This window comes from Amia ocellicauda, chromosome 3 (assembly GCF_036373705.1).
Source record: "Amia ocellicauda isolate fAmiCal2 chromosome 3, fAmiCal2.hap1, whole genome shotgun sequence".
Classification (NCBI taxonomy): Eukaryota; Metazoa; Chordata; class Actinopteri; order Amiiformes; family Amiidae; genus Amia; species Amia ocellicauda.
In genome coordinates, this window is record NC_089852.1 from 47,616,851 (window position 1) to 47,629,116 (window position 12,266).

A 12,266-nucleotide genomic window follows, 5' to 3' on the forward strand; every position below is an offset into this window, starting at 1 on the left:
CTGTGCTTTTAGTTTATCTTTACGTTTCTCAATTAACTGATTTGCATCTATGTGTTTGTTGTTTGTCACAGTCCCTGATCAAATATGGTGAGCACAACAAAAAAGTGAATTGCTAGCCTATAGTCCCTATTCACGAACATACAGTAAAATAAATAGATAATAATAAAGGGTAGGCTACCTAGTTTGGCTTGTTATAATGTCTTCCAAATGTATGGATGAAGGGTCCGGTCCGTCTTGAATCATTTGAGAACAAATTTATTAATGTAGAAAGCAGAATGATAAAGGGTCACTGGGATCCAGAATGGAGCCCCAGTGCACAGATACATTGTCGGGGGAAAGGAAAGTTAAAATAAAATGGAAAGAGGAAGATTGATTGATTGAATTGTAGAAAGAAATAGTATGTTTGAGAAAAGCGAGAGAGAAAGTACATATGGTGGGGGAAAAATTGTGCTATTGTCTTTGGTTCTAGTCTCAGTGTGAATGATGGTATTGACTGTAATGAATTAGATCGGAAGGCATGAGAGTATGCAAGAGAACAATATGGGGAACAGAGCAATGCGTTGCCTCCTTCATACAAACCTCTCTATCCCAGCCTTGGTACGTTTACTGATTGACCTGTTAAAATGGCTCCAATATAAACCAGGACTGCAATGGAAAAGGGGAATGCAGATTAATCAGTCGGTAAGGTGAAGACTAGCACACATCCATTGACACCAGGAGAATTACACACACTCGTAAAAGATTTACCAAAATTGAAACCAGTAATGTGGACTTTTGGGAACAGTTAGAGAAAATTAAGGAAATACATGTAATGCACATGTTATAGTTACAGCTCTTATCTAGGGCAACTTACATTTGTACCCATTTATACAGCTGGGCATTTTACTGGAGCAATCGAAGTGAAGTACTTTGCTTTTTTTATTTTTTATTTGTAATAAATTTGCAAAGATTTCAAACAAACTTCTTTCACATTGTCATTATGGGGTATTGTTTGTAGAATTTTGAGGAAAATAATGAATTTAATAAATTTTGGAATAAGGCTGTAACATAACAAATTGTGGAAAAAGTGAAGCGCTGTGAATACATTCCAGATTAACTGTATCTGCAGTGGTGCACCTTAGAGTGCTTTACAAGCTTTCTATTTTCATTTTCAAAACAAAAGGCAAAATGGGCCAACAGGGGTCCCCAATTCTTGACACTTGAGGCCAGGTGAGTTAATTGAATCATGTTTTTTCACCATAAAGGATCTGAATATGATTTACAAATTAATTTAACTTCCTTACAATATATGCATTGCTTGCACAAGCAGAGCCAAATGACATGGGTATTTGGTGGGAATTACATCTTTAAGACACGGCCAAGAATAATAGAGAAGCCATGACCTCCACTCAGATGCCTTCCAATACTTTCTGTCAGTAAGTGCTCTTTTAAGGAGGGGGGTACTGTGATGCTCACTGCTTGTCATTCCTCATGCTCACCGCCAGAGGCCACTCGTGCTCCATTGTTTTTTTTACCATCGCCTTCAAACTAAACTATGTAATAATTGAATTATCTTCTCTGCTAATTATTCACTCATTGTCACCTGCATCTGATCTACCCACACATCCACCCATGTATATATTCCTCACAGAAGACGCAAAATATTGTTAGTGTACACTGCAATTCCGAGCCTTAGCCAAAGTTATTTAGTGTTTATCTTTAGTGTGTTTGACCCCGCCTGCCTTTATGTCACGTATTCTGGATTATCCTTCTTACTGAGTTTTAGCTCATTTGCCGTAATCCTTTCCTTCCAATGAGGCAGGAACCAACACAGAGAGACTACACGTTCTCTGGATTCTTTTCTATCTCACTTCATAGAAGTATTTCCTCATCCAGTAGAGGGAAGGGATGCAGGTGAACAATTGCTTGCTCTATGCCAAGGTAACTCATCAGCTGCTGATTATGCCCTCAAGTTCAGGACTCTGGCAGCTCTCAGCGGGTGGGACGAACGAGCTCTTCATACAGTATTCCGTCGGGGGCTGCAGTCTGACTTACAATCTGGACTTGCTTGTAGGGATAAGAACTTTGGGCTGGAACAATTAATTCAGCTCATAGTCAGACTAGACAATTTACTTCAATCCAGACAAAAACCCTCCGGTTCTGGTGCATCTTCCTTGCCAAGCAGAGTTACCCCAGTTTACAGACCTGAGATCAATCAAGAACCGATGCAACTCGGGCGCACACGTCTATCTTCAGAGGAATGTCAATGGAGGTTGCAACTACGCCTATGTTTACACTGCAGACAATCTGGGCACCTTCAACACTCCTGTCCAGTTCGTCCTGGCAACCGGATAGAAACGTCTAATTTCACTGTGAGTACAAAACAATGTCCCCTTGCTACTCCTACACTGTGTAGACCAGAGGTGTCAACATGTCATTATTTTGCAAGTCCAAGTAAGTACCAAGTTAGTATTAAGCAGGTCTCAATTCTACTTACCTGTACAGCACATGTTAATACAAAATAGTTATAATAATAATAAAAACTGTTGTACCACTTCACCGTCATAATGAAACTTTCTGCATGTCTTTGCATTGCTTTCCAATTAATTAAAATGCAAACCAGCTTTATTATGATTTAATTTTATACAAATGATATCAATCTAAATTAGCAGGGGTGGGGGGTGCTTGCAGCTTGAGTTTAGCCCGGTTGACTAGAGCGGGGCGGAACATGTGCGCTTGCGCATTAAAGCATCTTTTGGTTATGTTGGTTAGTCTGTGTCAGTTAACTCTCCTCCATGTCTGTCTGTGTTTCTGATGCACATTTCTCACCTGCATCCGACACGTGTGGAAGAACCGGGGAGAACACAAAGCGTTGTCCAAATGACGAAAAATACTGCCGTAAAGAGTGGGATTTGCGACACTACGATATAAACGATAGAGCATAATATGAAACGATAGATGTTTTTCTATTGTCACACGATGTATATCGTCATATCGCACAGCCCTATTTGACAACATACCCTAACATTGTGTTTACCTTTTTTATTGCTTCCCCACATTGTTTGGATGGAGAAAGTGAGGAGTCCACATAGACTCCTAGGTCTCTCTCATGCGTTACTTCATCTAGTTCTATTCCTCCCACAGTGTAATTATAGTGGATATTTTTGTTGCCTGCATGTAATAGCTTGCACTTGTCCACATTGAATTTCATCTGCCAGTTGTCGGCCCGCAACTGAATATTATCCAAGTCCCTTTGAATAGCCTGTGCTGCCGAGATTGTATCTGCTGAGCCACCTATTTTAGTATCATCTGCAAATTTGACAAGTTTGCAAAGTATCTCAGAGTCCAGATCATTTATATAGATTAGAAAAAAATTAAGCATCTTAAATGTTTTATGCTTTTCATGAACCCTAAGCAAATGTAATACACATTTACACCGAAAAATGACTGATAACTTACTACGTTACAGATACAAAATAAATAAGGACATTCTAGTTGATTTTGAAACTATTTTGTCCAAAGTTTGTACTTTTCTTTTCTTGCTTTTTGGTTTGCAAATTCGACCACAAGTTCCTTAAGACACAGCGATCCATCAGTTTTGTTTTCTATTGCCAGCCCAGCTAGTCTCTCTCAGGACACTGAAGATCGCACAACTCGCCTAACCGTTGACGATCAATCAAGTGGAAAAAATACCATACTTCACACGTGTCTGCTATCGCCAGTACAGAGGCACTAAACAAATTAATATGTCCTCAACTGGATGAGTCATAATGAGTGAACGAATCAAAAAGAAAACAGGAAATATAAAAATAGACAGTACCAACAGGCGTATAATTTGATCACTGTTTAATATGTCAAACAGTAGGTGGCATTATTTACAGTTTTTTCTGAATGCTTAAACACTAACATTGATTCTTGAAGCACTATCTCTGAAACCATTAACACTTGTAGCCAATGCATTTACCAAATGTGTGCAAAACTGTAAACACAACTCACTGCTTTACACTCAGTTTGCAATTTAATAACACACTTCAAGCAAAACTGTAAACATTGGTCTCTACATTGCTACACTATTTCGCCCATTGCCTTTCCACATTGACACATGTGAAAACACTTGTAAATAATGAGTTCACTTATAAATCAGACCTTGAGCACAACAATGGAGGCCAATATTGGACAGAGAGTAAGAGGGGTGAGAACTAGAGGAGGAGAAGAAGGAAGAGGTGAAGTAGGACGGGGGAGAAGGAGAGGACGGGGAAGAGGAAGAGGAGTCAGGAACACAAAAACTGATGAAATCAGAGCGACTGTGGTTGACCATGTTATCAACCATGGGATGAGCATGAGGGAGGCTGGGAAACGGGTTCAACCAAATATGAGCTGCTATCCTGTTGCAGGTATCATCCAGATATTTCAAAATGAGAACCGTTAAGAAACTAAGTGCTGTAGTCTTACTGGTACAGTAATATGTACTGTACTTTCATAATGAGAAGGATATATCACTAAAACCTTTCAAATGTTTTTACAGAACTGCAAGAAAACCAGTATCTGGTCGACTGAGACCCACATTGTAAATATGGTCATTGCAAATAACTGCATCAGACTCCGATAACTGCAGGACCACAAAATGGCAGATAACACCATATTGCAAGACACCAACACAGTGAGTCTCTGCACTCTCGTCTACTGAAATGCAACAGAATTAGGATGAAGCAGATGTACAGAGTCCCTTTCGAAAGAAACTCTGACCATGTAAAACATGGTTAGAATATGTGCAGGTAAGCTATCCTATCCTATCATTGGTACTGGATCTGTAATTTTATGGTGCTACATCATATTGACTGACCCCTGTTTGTTCATACTGTGCTACATTGTTTTGTCTCGTCTCTTTCAGAGAGTCATGGAGCTAGAAGCAGATGCAGTGTATCGTGAGCTAATATATGAGGATGAGGCAGGTTTCAGCCTTGTGAAAACAAGGGGCCGCGGCAGAAATATCATTGGACACCGTGCCATCATCAACATCCCACACAACGTGGTGGCAACTTAACATTGTGTGCAGCTATTGGTCAAAACGGCGTCCTTCACCATCATGCAATCCTAGGCCCATACAACATGGCACTAGGGGTGTAACGATTCTCCAAATCCTCCATTCAATTTGACTTTCGATTTTTAGGTCACAATTCAACTTGATTTTCGATTATCTACATTTTTTTTTCCAGTGCTGATTAAACGGCTAATAAGACTGTTGGCCCTATTTTGTAAATAAAAAACACTTGCTTTTTATTAGTTTTTCCCAATTGTTTACACACTAAAATTGGAACATGAAACGCAATCACCAAAACCTGAAACTCATGTACCAAATCCCTAAACCAAGTCTGCAAAATTGCAAGAACAATTCCTGCTTTACACTCAGTTTCCAATTCTGTATCACACTTTTTGCAAAACACTACACACAGTTCTCTACATTAGGCACAACATTCAAAATTAAAATTAAAATCTCTGTAGTCCCTTGGAAAGCAATGCCAATCACAATGCCAAGCTCTATACACCAATTGGTAACACCCACTCCTCACAGGTTGTGGTCAACCACAGTCCTCACTCAACACTAGTTGCTGAATTGTTCACTTAGAAATCAGAGCTTTAGCACTAGAAAAGGCCTCAGATGAGCTCTCCTGTTTTGGAGGAAAATGGAAGTCAATGGTGACGCAAGAGCTAGAGGTCAAGGAGTGCGAGTAAGAGGAGGATGAGGAAGGACAGTTGTCTCAGATGAGATCAGGGCCACATTGGTTGACCATGTGCTCAACCATGGATTGAGTATGTGGGAGGCTGGGCAGAGAGTTCAGCCCAACCTGAGCCGCTACACAGTTGCATCTATCATCCGTACATTCAGAAATGAGAACCGGTAGGTTACCTACCATCTACACTATGCTCTTTATGTATGTATGCTGTAGTATACTGCAGTCCATCATATCAGTAGGCCTATGTTACTCTGTGATTGTTAGCCAATGTTACTGTAATGTAATTTCATTCTAAGAGAAAGTAGATTATTTTAGCTTACTGTAACCAATCGTATCACATTTGTGGATCTTCTGCAGAACTGAGAGATGGCCAGGCCATGGTGGAAGACACAGGCTGTTCACACCAGAACAGGAGACTGCTATTGTGAACATGGTGGTGGCAAACAATACCATTAGACTATGAGAAATCCAGAACCACATAATTGCAGACAACACAATATTCAATAACATTCACCAGGTGGGCTTGTCTACATTGGACCGTGTATTACAGAGCAACTGAATCCGGATGAAACAGGTCTACAGGGTGCCATTTGAGCGAAACTAAGAGAGGGTTAAAGGTCACTGCTATGAATATGTGCACGTAAGTACTATACTGTGAATTTACTATCATATAAACACTGTATAGACACATTACAGGACTGTAATCCAGTGTATTGTGCCTCACCATATTGACTGCTCTAGGTCTATTTCACATATTGTCTTGTTGTCTGTTTCAGAGAGTCTTGGAGCTGGATGCCACTGCAATTCAGCACGTTTATATTTACATTGATGAGTGTTGAACCCGTCTCGAAAATAAGTGGAGAAATCGTTGAGATAAAGCAAATAGAACTTTAATCAAGCCGGCTTCGAAGCCACACATCAGGAAATTCCTTCAGTGAGGACTTAATGTTTACAAACATGAGTGCAGCTTTATAAGTGACATGAAATCTTATGGTCATTCATCCAATCAGAAGGTACAAGTCCGAGTCTGTTCACGATCTGTCTTCCCGTGAAGAGGTGATGGATCCAAAAAGCAAAGTCTGTCTTTGATGTGCACTAGGAAGATGCGATCCCACGGTCGTCATTTACCTAGTGTCAATCGCTCATTAACAGAAACAGTTCCTGCCTATCTGGAGAAACAATTAAGTCACAAACAGATTTTAAACAAACAGCTGTAGGCTATTTCGGCACTGTGTGATCTTTTATTACTGACAGGAGTTTCTAACAAATGAACCTTGTTTACCTTTTGCTTAGCCTGCTGAAGCTAATCTGCTCAGTCTGTATACAAGCTACTTCTAATGCTAGTATTAATATAAAATATTATATAATTATCACAAAACACTTTCTTCAACTTTCCTATACAGTCTTCAATGAGGCTGGCTTCAACCTAGTCAAAAGAAGGGGACAGGGATGGACCATTATTGGCCACCGTGCCACTGTGAATGTCCCGGACAGCGTGGAGGGAATATCACCATGTGCACAGGCGACCTCCATCACCATGCCAGCCTTGGTCCTTACAACACCGCCCTTCTCATCACAGTCCTGGACACACTACATGGCATCCTCACTCCAGCCGAGCAGAGGGGTGGACCAGAGCAGCCCAGGTATGTTGTCATCTGGGACAACATGAGTTTCCACCGGGCTGCTCTGGTCCGCGGCTGGTTCATCGACCACCCATAATTTGTTGTTCTATACCTCCCACCATATTCCCCATTCCTAAACCCATTGAAGAGTTTTTTTCGGCATAGAGATGGAAGGTGTATGACCACCATCCCTTTGCACACATGCCTCTTCTCCAGGCAATGGAGGATACATGTGTTGAAGTGCGGGCTTTCGCGAAGATTCTTTCCCCGCTGTTTAACCAGGGAGAACATCACTTGTGATGTAGATGAGGTGCTGTGGCCAGACCAAAATAGGAGGTGGGATGCAGCCTAATTTCTTTTGTCTTACATTTTGCATGTGTTTTTGTCTTTTTGTGTTTATAGTTTTGAAAGAGTGAGCCACTTTCATTTTTTATTTTTGTACAGAAAGCCCTTTATCTTACTGAATGTTTTTCCTGGTTTTCTCCTGTTGGGTATGGAAAGTGTTACATACAAGTGTTCAAAAATACTGCATTGTGGAGTGTTTTTGTTACTGTATTGCATTTGTGTGAGTTTGTTTATATATATTTGAGTAGGTATACATTACTTTGACAATCTTTTACAACCGGCTACAGTGCAACACTGAATCTCCCATCAGTAGATTAATGCCTTTTGCATTTTCATAGTAGTGTTTTGTGTTGAGCACATCAGCGTGTTGTTGGTTGGTAGACAGATCTATTCATATGACGTGTGTGTATTATTTTGATGCAAAAAAATATTTTGGAAAGAGATAAAGCAGTTTTGAATGCAGTGTTTGCTTTTGCTAGAGATTTGTAGAGTTATGCATTTTGTGTTTGTGGTTTTGTGTTTAGAGTTTTAGGAAAATGAGCCAAAGATTCAGCAAACGTGTGTAAACAATTGGGGAAAAACTGTAAAAGAGTTAGAAGAGTTTTGCAAGAATTGTTTGCATTTGTAAGAGATGTATAATGCTTTGCTGGTTTGGTGTAAGGTTTTGTGGTTAGCGTGTATAATTTTGCAAAAATAGCCTATAGTTTCATTGATTTAATTGATTAGTTATTTCCAGTATAACGACATCGATAACATTGATATTGAGCACACAAACACAACTGAGCTATATAACCAATCATTTTTAAATGAAAAGATCCCAGCCCAGAGAAAAGAGAAACCTGTTCCCTATAACTTATTTTAAGTGAAAAGAAGTCTATGGAAATTTAACAAAAGGGATGTGTTGTCTAAACAAGAAAAGCTAAAAACTGGGCCATTTAAACGATTGTGAGAGAGTTGTCAGGACACATGCAGTTTAATTCAAATCACTGACTGTCCCAGTAAAAACTTAACATCTCATATCAGACTCATATATTAGTCCATATGATATCCCTCCTTATAGCTACTGTAGCAATCTCAATTATTGTTTTTGTACTCACATTATTCACACACAGTCGAGTGGCCTGTGCATTTTATTATTATGCACTGTAGCCTCTAACAGTGTAGCAGCTTATACTCGCCAAGCAATTGATCTCAAATGCATTTTTTGGGGGGAAGAACAAACAAATGTTGCAGGGGGTGTGTGGGTGTGTGTCTGGGGTTTTCTTTTATATTGATTTAATTTTTTGGTTTGGTTTATTATCTTGGTTTTCTTTCACTTATTACTTGTTTTCACTGATTGTATCTTTATTTCTTGTATTTTACATTCTTTTACCTTCAATGAGCACGTCTTGCATTCATTATGCACATTCCACACTGTGGCATGCACACCTTTCCTCACTGGACGATTTCCTCCGGAGCAATCACCAAACGCTCTCAGACCAATCACCTCCCTGCTCCAGACTAAAGAACTGGGCTTAAAAGTAGCCAACTATGCACTGTGAGAGGGAGACTGAGGAGAGTAGGAGCAGAGCAAGCAGGAGGACAGGACCTGGTAGCAAAGCCTGAACACGGAGGGTCAGCGGAGAGACTGAAGCGGCCTGTGGAAACGGACTGATGCGGAAGCAGTGCATATAAGTTGAGGGATCCACTCCACCGGCCTGGGAGGGACTTTTTCGGGACACAGCGGGTGACCGCACAGTACGTACTTTGTTCTTTCCTTGGACTTGATAGATACACCCTTGTTTTTATATAAGCCACCCATAGGGATAGGATTAGCTTAGTGTTTTAATTAGCTTTAGCTTTAGATTAGAGGTTGGCTGGACCTATAGTTTTCCTTAGTTTGCCCATATATTAGGCAGTTTTAACTGGGGGTTTAGAACCTGTAACGATGCAGAGGGCGTGGACTTCGTGCCCCATCCCTCTGTATCTGTGGACTGTGTAAAGAAACTGTTTGATAACTGTGAACTGGTGCCTGTGCTGTAATGGGTTGTCTGCCAGACCTGCATGGGGAGAGTGAGAGGGGTTTAGGGAGTCCCTCCCCCCTCACTTTAAAGTGAACAGGGAGTGACGTAGTCGTGGTTGCCTCTTGCTGCCAGTGCCACAGAAATATAACCTAATATTCCCACTTTGTTACTCGCTGCTCCCTGGCGCCGGACATCTCGGGCAATAACCAAAGCATCAACATCAGGGACCGGTTTCTGAGTGTTTGCACTTTTCACGATGTCCCCCTTGTGCGCATGCACAAAATCAGTCTAGAGCGGTCTGCGCAATTGCGAAATCAGGGTGATTGCTAGGGGATGCACGATATCCAAGGGGTGCAGGATTCATCATAACACCTGTTTAATGTATTAATCTGAGAGGATTGCCAGCACAACACACAAAACACCCCCCAACTTAACAATACTGTAGAAAAACAGTTAGGACAAACAAATAGGAGTTCCTTGCCTTACAGATGCATACATAACACAATTGTAGGCCTACCTCTTTTTTTTTTTTTTTTTAAATCAAACGCATGATTGTGTTCCAGTATGTTCCCAAATATATGACGTGTTGTGGTCTTATTTAATCCTGGAACAGTCTTGTTATAGTAATTGTGTCTGAGTCTTATGGGTTTGGTGTTTCTCTCTTTGTAGGTTCTGCTGGACTGACATTGACCTGGAGGTGCCTGCCTATGTGTCACCTGGTTTTTCATCCTTGGTTTACCCCCTGCAAGGGCTGTCTTGTTCAAGGTGCTTTCAGGCCACAGGTCCCATCCACTGTCGGTACCAGCGGCCTACGGGTTTGGGGGACAGAAGGGAACTGAGCCACATCCAGAGCCCTCCTTGTTTCATTTAATTGGAACAATATAGACTGCGCCTATATTAAAATTACTGTGTTTCATGATTCAATGCATTTATTAAATACAAATATCACACCTGTAAACACAGCTGTAGTCTTGTATTCATCCTTACCAGTGTCCTGTGTGTTAGTCACAGGGGCTCTACTGCATTTAAATGTTTTCAAAGCACTGAAAATGTATCCTAATACTACTTCTCAAGGTCAGTTGTCTCTGCACATCCCCCCTCAAATAATGACTGATACCCCCTGCTCAGCCCTCAATCACAGCATGTGCACCTGGCTGGAAATCCACTACAAGCAGGTACCGCTCTCTCTGTCTGTCCATCAGCTTTGCTTTGTAGTCTAGGACTTTAAACCTCAGCATTGAGAAGTCTTGTCTGTCCCACCATTTCTGGCAATGACATTCAGTGGTTTTCTGTTTTTATATTTTGCAGGATTGGAACATCACCAGACAAATATTCCAGCAAAGAGGTTTGTTGATTTGCTGAGGGCAGGTCCGTATCTTGATTCCATACAGCTGCTGTATGTAAGACTGCTGTCAGTGCTTAAGACAGATTTGCACAACAGAGCATGCTGGCCACTCTGGGCCTCTGGATATCTGTGTGATGTCCTGACTGTCCTGATTCTCCTCCTCATCTGCACGAGCCAGGATCCCTTACTCTGGAGATCCTAGTGGGGGACAAGCCAGCCTGAACACCTCCATAGACATGAGTCAATTCTGTCCTAAAATTACACTCTTCAAAAACATGATTTGAGTGAAACCAGGAAGTCCATTCCAGGTGACCTTTGAAGGTTACAGTGCTTATCCAGTGAGGGAAAGCAAAAGCTCAGGATGAGTCTCTTTTTTAACTTGTGTCAGATTCGGAGGAAACAGCTGTCACACAATCCTGGTCCTGGGAGGCTGTCTTTGGTTTCATCCATTCATTCTCAATCCCCACTTCATCTAGTGTTGTTTTAGTTATGGGTTTAAAAGTTCTGGTTCAGTTATACTAATAGTTAATGATTTTTTATCCTATTTGTATTTAGTTTCTTCTTAGTCTTCTTGTTTTGGACCACTTTTTGAAATGCATTTCCTCCTACAGTTTTTCAACCATCACGATGACACTGTAAACACTTTTTGTACAATATCTGAGAATGTATGCTATTGTTTTTGGTGCTGATTGGTGGTCCAGATCCCCTTGAGGCCCCCAAGGGCCCTAACATATGCTAATAGCTTACTTTTAGCACTATACTTACAATTTAACACTAATAGTAAACCGTAGATTATCTTTCTGTATATATATCTGACCTTTGACCCTCTGAGAGCCAAGTACTGCATGTTGGTTATGTTAGAACTTGTTTTCAGATGTTGAACATCTCATTTCTCCTTCCAGCATGCGTTTCAGAGTAATATTACTATGGACTATAGATAGAAAAGTGTGTATCTTGCATCCTATAGGAGCTAAGGATCATGGGATATTGCCAAAACATTTTTTTGACATTTGACAGCTGATGACACTTTACAGGTGGCAGATACAATGTTTGTCACTATAGAACATGTATAGGAAACCAGATTTCAAAAGTCATCAGTCATCATGTCATAAAGTGCCAACTATGTTCTTCTGAAAAATAATGTTTGAACTTTGACCCTTCCTTTAGGGTTCAAAGATCAAGTATATGTTGTTTTGCCTTATAACTGCTTTCAGATTGAAGATCAAAGTTTACTGCA

General features: G+C 40.7%; 1 long non-coding RNA gene across 1 annotated transcript; it reads left to right on the top strand.

Annotated features, from left to right (window-relative positions):
* Window positions 1–1,804: 1,804 nt before the first annotated feature.
* Window positions 1,805–6,860, top strand: LOC136746900 (uncharacterized). Its single transcript, XR_010816439.1, has 4 exons — window positions 1,805–2,351; window positions 4,505–4,754; window positions 4,871–6,354; window positions 6,491–6,860. It is a non-coding gene; the product is annotated as an uncharacterized LOC136746900 (long non-coding RNA).
* Window positions 6,861–12,266: the final 5,406 nt, after the last annotated feature.